This window comes from Marmota marmota, unplaced genomic scaffold (assembly GCF_001458135.2).
Source record: "Marmota marmota marmota unplaced genomic scaffold, marMar, whole genome shotgun sequence".
NCBI classification, from domain to species: Eukaryota; Metazoa; Chordata; class Mammalia; order Rodentia; family Sciuridae; genus Marmota; species Marmota marmota.
Genome location: NW_026000137.1, coordinates 1,832,086 through 1,839,833, shown reverse-complemented (window position 1 = coordinate 1,839,833; position 7,748 = coordinate 1,832,086). Strand labels below are relative to the sequence as shown.

General features: G+C 36.2%; 1 long non-coding RNA gene across 1 annotated transcript; it reads right to left on the bottom strand.

Annotated features, from left to right (window-relative positions):
* Nucleotides 1-2,465: 2,465 nt before the first annotated feature.
* LOC125611216 lies at nt 2,466-4,139 on the bottom strand. The gene is made up of 2 exons (XR_007341351.1): nt 3,746-4,139; nt 2,466-2,941 (listed from the first exon to the last, which is right to left on the bottom strand). It is a non-coding gene; the product is annotated as an uncharacterized LOC125611216 (long non-coding RNA).
* Nucleotides 4,140-7,748: the final 3,609 nt, after the last annotated feature.

Sequence of the window (7,748 nt, the reverse complement as noted above, 5' to 3'; positions counted from 1 at the left end):
TCTGACTCTTCACCAGTGAGAGGTAGCTTTCTCTTTACATTTTCCTAGCATATGCTTATCCATTCATCAGGATAGCCATGTTTTCTGCCCTGCTTTCTGGCAGGCCTTGAGTCAGAACAATTTCAGGGCATCAAAAAATTTGGTAAGCTAGCTAACCACAGCCCTGATGTTCAGGAGTTACAAATTTTGGTACCCACTGGCCCTGGGTATCAAAAGCATCAGGGAAAGAGGGATCCAAGCAGCAATTGCATTGCATGCTAAAAAAGGACAGCCACTTCAATAAAGGGCAACAGTTTACACGAAGCACGGTAAGAAATTCCCTACCACCACCACCACCTTCCAAATCTGTCTCTTGCTTTAAAATGCAATCACTGTGCTGGATTTCATCATCCTCTTCCCTGCTAAGATAGCTCCTAACAGGACATCAAGACAGTTCTTGGTGAACCCAGTTAGATAACATCATGTTGGTTCTACTTTTTCCAAGTGAAATGAAAAGCAAAGGAGGAATGAGGGTTATAAAAGATATTGCCACCCCAGGCTTACGTTGACTCTCCATTCTGAAGACTGGACTGTGGTACATGGCAAAATGATAAAAACTCAACCAGTTACCATCACACTCAGTTATCACCTCTAGGTCAGCATTAGCTCCATGCTTAGCAATTAGTTGGAAGAGAGAGAGAGAGAGAGAGAGAGAGAGAGAGAGAGAGAGAGAAACTCCTCTTTCCTTTCGTTTTCAAGATTTTTGAAAGGAAAAAAAAAGTTTTAAAAGAACTGAAGATAAAGACCAAATGATAAAAGAAACAAGTTGTTTGGCAGACATTTTCTTCAGATTCACATTCATATCTTTGTCCTTATTTGGTAAACCTCCAAGATCTCACACTCCCGCCTCCTCTCTGCCTTTCCATCATCCTAACCCCACCCCCAAGTTGGAATGAAACTCATTCTTCTCATGTTCCCATAACATTTGGTTCAAATAGAATAGATTTCATGTCGCTTTTTTTCTCTCCAGTGTGCCTTGTAATAAATATTTGTTAAATCAAATCAAAAGATCATTAAAAATACTGAAAATAGGTAAATCCCTACTGCGTGGATAGGATATTTATCATGAATAGTCTTAAAACTGGAAATTGTCCCTATGTAAGGTACATAGTAAAAGCTATGAGAGAGTGGTGAATGGACCTAAAGTATGTCAGCTTAGCAGGAGGAGGAAGAGGAAGAGGAGGAGGAGGAGGAGGGTGATGATGATGATGATGATGATGATGATAATAGTACAGAATCATATTCAGAAGCCAAGACAGACCTCCTATTCTCCATGTGACTGAGAGTCTATTAAAAGTTAGACTCCATGGGATGTTTCTAAAGTAAATGGGTACAGCTAAGGAGAAGCAGTTTAGAGTCATGGTTAAAGATGCAGCCTTCAGTCAGGTACTGTAGTGCATGCCTGCAATCCCAGCAACTCAGGAGGCTCAGGTAGGAGGATTGCAAATTCAAAGCCAGCCTCAGCAACGGCGAGGCACTAAGCAAATTAGTGAGACCCTGTCTCTAAATAAAATACAAAATAGGGCTGGGGATGTGGCTTATAGGTCAACTGCCCCTAAGTTCAATCCCTAGTACCCGCCCCCCCCCAAAAAAAAAAAAAAAGAATGCAGGCTTCAAATGTAAACAGTCTCTAGTGGCCAAATTGGGGAATGTTCAAACAATAAAATAAATAATAATAGTAATAGATTATAACTAATAAAATAGAAATCCATGCAATCCCCACTGACAAAAATAATGATGGTTCTTCCTTATACTAGAATGCAACTAATAACTACAGAAGGAAGGAAGAGAAAATCACAGGATGGCAGATATCACTGTCTCATGCAAGTATCATCAATAAATGCTAAATTTCATTGCAAAAGTATGATGAAAAACGGAAATTTATATTGTCTCAAAATGTCATTTGACAGCAAATGAGTGAGACTTAGTTTTTTGGTTGTTTTTTAATTTTTATTTTTAATTGTAAATTGACAAATTATAGTTATATATATTTATAGGGTGCAAAGTGATGTTATACTTTATGAATACAATGTGGGTTTTTTTTCAACAATACTCACATTGAGCACATATCCCACTTCCTAGACTGGCTCTTAACAACTGCAGACTTTTTCAAACATTCAGCCCCATCCAAAAATATATTCAAAGAGATGTGCTTCAGACTCAACAACAAAAAAAAGATAATAAAATAAAATAAAAATAGTTTTTTAAAAGGTTCCAAAAATACTTTGATTAATAGATGGAGTTTTGAAGTAAGTAAATAATTTTTTAAGAGAAGCACTTTGAAAAAGCATCCACATTTCAGATATACAGATTCTGGACTCAGATTTTTAAAAGTCAGATTACATTTTAGACAAATTTTGTCTTTGTTATAACCAGAAAATCTTATGAATCAGATAAACAGCAGTTTCTGCCTTTTTGTACTTGGAACTATAATTGCAGCTCTTTGTTTGACTGAAACACACACACATATAAATCCTATTCCTAAATATTTTTACAGCAAATATTTTATTTTTAGGTACATTTAAATTGGGGGTTCCCCGTTATAGTGCACAGGACCTCTTGGGTTCACCAATAGCACTCTGGGATTTCACAAAATCCAAGCTGGAAATTATAGTCCTGAACTAAGACTCCAGCAACACAGGATTATAGAAAGTCCTGGTATTATTTCAAGTCAGGATTTTCTTCCATATCCAATTTCACCCAAAGTCGAGCATTAGTCAGCCTGCACCTTTCATATAGCAGAAAGGAGATTTGATTAATGTGATTTCTTTGTAGAAAAATCTAAGAAGATTAAGGCACAATGATATAGGGAAAGCATGCCCTTTCTCAACGTGACATTCTTCAGCACTATATAGAGGTCTGAAGATCTTTCTAGTCATTAGATTGTTCACACCAGCTGCATCTGAAAGAGAAAAAAAATCTATCATCAGGGAAAACTTTCAATTTTTCACATTTTAGTTTCTGTCTCACGAACAGGTCAACAAATCTAGAGGTCGGTATTGATTTCATTCTATAACTAGGCAGGAAAGGGCATCTTTCAAGGAAACATTTTCAGATTGTTCCCCCATCCACCCCACCCCTCCTTTTGGGACTGTTTTGTGATGGTCCTTGGGGAAAAAATTAGAACCTTCTAAATGACTTTTGTACTCAGTGAAGCACAATGCAAAATAAATCCCGTTGGGGATTTCCAATAACTATTTTCCATCTGTGCATTCTGTAGATCTAATACTAACCAGGAGGCATGCTTTTCTGATATGAGAAAATTAATTCAAAGCTGGTTTTAAAATATATATATATATACATATATATATACATATATATATATAAAATATCATCTGCCTCTTCCACTTTTACTTTTTATATGTTTTTGTGAAAAAAATATATTGAGAAAAAAAGAATAAAATTAAAATACTTTTCCCTAGACCCTCTCAACTTTCCGAATGAGTATTATACTCCCTCTGCTTTGCTCAAATGTAGGGCATTTGAGAATGTGATAGATAAGGAAGTAAATTACTTTCAATAGACCATTTCCAAGGTTGTTTTCTCCTTGGACTATCACATGTCAATTTGGTGGATATGAATCTGAAGATTCAGTTACAATGGAAAGGGCTACAGGGTCAGAACTCACTGTGCAGCCGTCTTTATACCTCTCAGCCACCCAGCTAAGACACCTCAGTGCTCACAATTTAAAGAACCCCTACTGTACCAGTCAGGGGCCTCTTGATCCCACACTCCTCTTCAGAAATCTGACAGCCCACACAAAGATACCTAAATGGACATGAAAACTACCTTAGTTCTGGGGAGGAAGGAAACTGATAAACCTGGCATTTAACATCCATATCCTCAAATATACTTTATATACACATACAATATTGCTGACACTTTACTCCTAAATATTAAAACAATACAAGCTTTTGATAGTCACTGTTATCACCATCTTTATAGCCAAGGAATCTGTAGAATATTAGTATGTTAGTTAAGTAGTTACCTTAAGAACTACTCCTAGTTTTGATGCATGAATCCTAGTGTTGGTAAAATATGAGAAATGAACTCATCTCAGTGAAAGCAATATAATTTTTGGAATGGAACAAAGTCACCAAACTCCGTATATGTTCTAAAGGAAAACCCTAAGGTTTTATTCTTAACATCACAAAGAAAAAAAAATACAAATCCAAGAATTCTCATACTTTACAGTGAAACAATAACTAGAATGCATCAATGATGCCCTTATAGTTTATTCCTAGTAGGTCAAACCATATAAAATTGTCACTTTAAAGGTTAAATACCAGAAATTTTGTGTTGCCACCTAATGCCAATCCTGCACTTCATTCAAGTAGATCTAGAATGAAGCCACTTATCTCCATTTCTACCACTGCCCTAGTTGAATCCATCATCTTTCCTTTGGTCAATTTCAATAGCCTCCTAACAAATCCCCTTGCTTCCATTCTCCTCTATAGTTTATTCTCTCTTCTTCAGCAATAGTGATCCTTTTTTAACTTTTGAAGATTAATGTACATAAACAAAACATAAAAAAACATGAATTTTAACTTGAGGAATTCTCACAAACTGAACACATCCATGTAATCAATGCCCACATCAAGCAATAGAATATTCACATAAATGGACTCATGCCATGTACCCTTCTTTTTTTCACTACATATTGTAATTGCGATGTGTTCTCTCAGAAATCTGATTACCCACATAAGGTTACCTAAATGGACACTATACCTACCTTAGTTCTTGGGAGGAAGAAAACTGATAAACCTAGTATATAATACCCATATCCTTAAATACAATTTGTGCTCACATATGATGATACTGACACTTAACTCCCAAGTTTTACAACAAGACCTTCATGTATACACAATAAGACTGTTACATATAGCAACAAATCTTTCATTCTCATTGCCATGTAACATTCCATTGTATCACAATTTATTCATTCCACTGTGGATGAACCAAAGTCATCTTTTTAAAAATGTAAGAACAAGTAGCTTCTCTACTTAAAACCCTTCATTTGCTTAAACTTGCATTTAAAAGATCCAAAGTCCTTACCATGGTGTTGCCCCACCTCTACGCCCCACCCAAGCCCTGTCTGCCCCAAGCTCTACCACACAGCCTTCTTTCTATTGCATCTCTCTGTTACGTGCTAAGCTCTTTTTCATTCCTGAGTGGTTCTTCCTAGCCACTACATCCCATCTTCTACCCACCCAATTCAAAGCCAAAGGTGTGGGGTTGGCTTGGTTGCATCCTTCCTCTTTAAACTAAGGTCGCCTTCTCAGAGATGCCTTCATGACCTTCTTGCTTAGAAGAGCACCGCCTTCTATTTCACACCATCCTCCTTGTTTCATTATGACTTTTCACTTTGACTCTGAGAGGAAAATATTAAGTATAAAGTGCCAATATTATTGATAGCAAAGAGAACTATAATTCAGTTCAGGACTCCACCCAGGGAAAAATGGGGGTGGAGTGTTAACATCTAGGGAACAGCCAAACCTCAATTCATGAAATCAATTCAATTTAATAGAAATATCATTCTAGCCAATTTATACAAGATAGAGTTATTGTCTTTTAAATGGTTAACTATTTAGTTTTTTAATGTTACTTTGGCATCATAGACAGTCCATATAGAATTAAGGGTTCCAAGATGTCCACAACTACAGAAACTCAGAGAGCAAGATCTTCCTATTCCATCTCCGGATTCCTAACTAGACTTCTAAGGTGCCCTGCCACATGCCTCACCGGAGTGTCTCCCCTGCAGGAAAGTGGCACAGACTTCCCACAAAACTATTAAAGAGTTCCAAGAACAAAATCACTTCATCTGCAGAAAGGGAGGTTTTATATGGAAAGCATTTATAGTGTTTTCTACAAAGTACAAAATGTTTCTACAAAGAAAAACGAAGCAAGTTTTACTCAGCTTTTCAAACTAAGCCAGAGTTTTCAATAAAGCAACTAGAGAGAGTAAACCAGTGCATTTATGCAATTTGCAAGTCCTGGACACTCCTAATTAAGCAAAGAAAAGTGGTATATAAAAAAAAAGTAATGTATTTTTAAAGGGTAGTAGAGAAATTAAATGTGTTGAGTTTAACTTCTTCATGAAATAAGCTTCTTATCCTGGTAAGAAATGGGTCACAGCAATAAAAGTATGCTGTAAATTCAACTTGACAAATGAGAAAATGAATTCCTGAGGGTAAGGCCTATTAAAGGAATATTTCAATTTAATCATGCAATGAATATTTTTGAGTAGCTTCTATATACAAGAAACTGCCTTACATACTTTAATGAGGTAAAACATAGTGTTAGTTAATATAGTAATTCGTTCTATTACTAATTTCTCAGTCAGAATATAAAAAAGATCAAATATAAGAAAAAAGTTAAAAACCCTATATAGAGATGCCAGCTTCCAATATTTGCTTATAAACTTCAAAATTCATTGTGCTACACCCACTGCTTAAAGACATGAGCAGGGCATTAGTCATTTCAGTGAGCTAAATCGACCTGCCTCTTCAGCATAAAATGTGATATGATGCCACCTTATGGTTGAAAATACAACGTTTGGGTTTGGGGATGATAAACAATCATTTTCAGATGTATGTTTTCAGATCCCCAGAGGAAAAGGTGCCAAGTATGACTAAACCTGTAAAATTCACGATTCTAAATACCCAGAATCAACTTAATCTTGGAGGAAAGGACAGAACAATGCAAAGGTGCAATGTCTAGCTTACAGGAAGAAAGCCTCTTCAGGTAGCCTTCTGTCAAGGGGGCTGCTCACCCACCTGCCCACTCAAGGTATTTTCATAACCAGTGTCAGCTGGGTTTTTTTTTATTTTTTTGTTGTAGATGGACACAATATCTTTATTTTATTTTTTTAGGTGGTGCTGAGGATCGAACCCAGTGCCTCACATATGCCAGGCAAGCACTCAACCACTGAGCTACAACCCCATTCCCTCAGCTAGATTTTTCTAGTTCAATATTTATTGTTCTTTATTTCCAGGTTCATACAAACAACAAAAATATAAAATGCAACCAAGTCGAAATTTTTGGAATTAGCCACAGATAGCTTACTAGTAGGTTAAATCATATGAAAGTACCATTTTTGTGGATCAAAAATTGTCAGATACTGGAAATTCCATAGGGTTCCTTCAATATGCACCTTATGCACGTCAATATGCACTTAACAAACTCAGACAATAAAATTAATATAATGGTAGTGTTTACCCAATATTAAACATCAAATCCTTTCTCACTAAATAACTAATGAGACTCATATTTGGGAGACCTGATTCTACCCAAGGCCATTCATCAATGGCACTTCTCTATGGCAAACTGAATCTCTCCTTGGGCACCATTGGGCCCCTATCTGCTCCACTGGTCTACCATTTACTTCCTTGTAAGCACTGTAAAAATTTCCCACTCAGTCTGCAATTGCTGTAAGTTCCAACTTTCAAGTCAAGCATCATGATCAACCAAATTTGTGTAGACCCAGTTAATCCTGTTTCTATGTACTATCAAACAACTTCTATGTACTATCAGGAACTTTGGGAGATGTAGATCTCATTTAATGCATATTATAGAAAATGCTGTTTTCAAAATTTTTTATCATCTTAGTATTGCTATAAAGCCTCAATGATTCCTGAGAGGATAAAGTAAACTAAAGAGATCTTCCCTTATTCTAAAGTTGTCTTGTCACACTATCAAATATTCCTCTT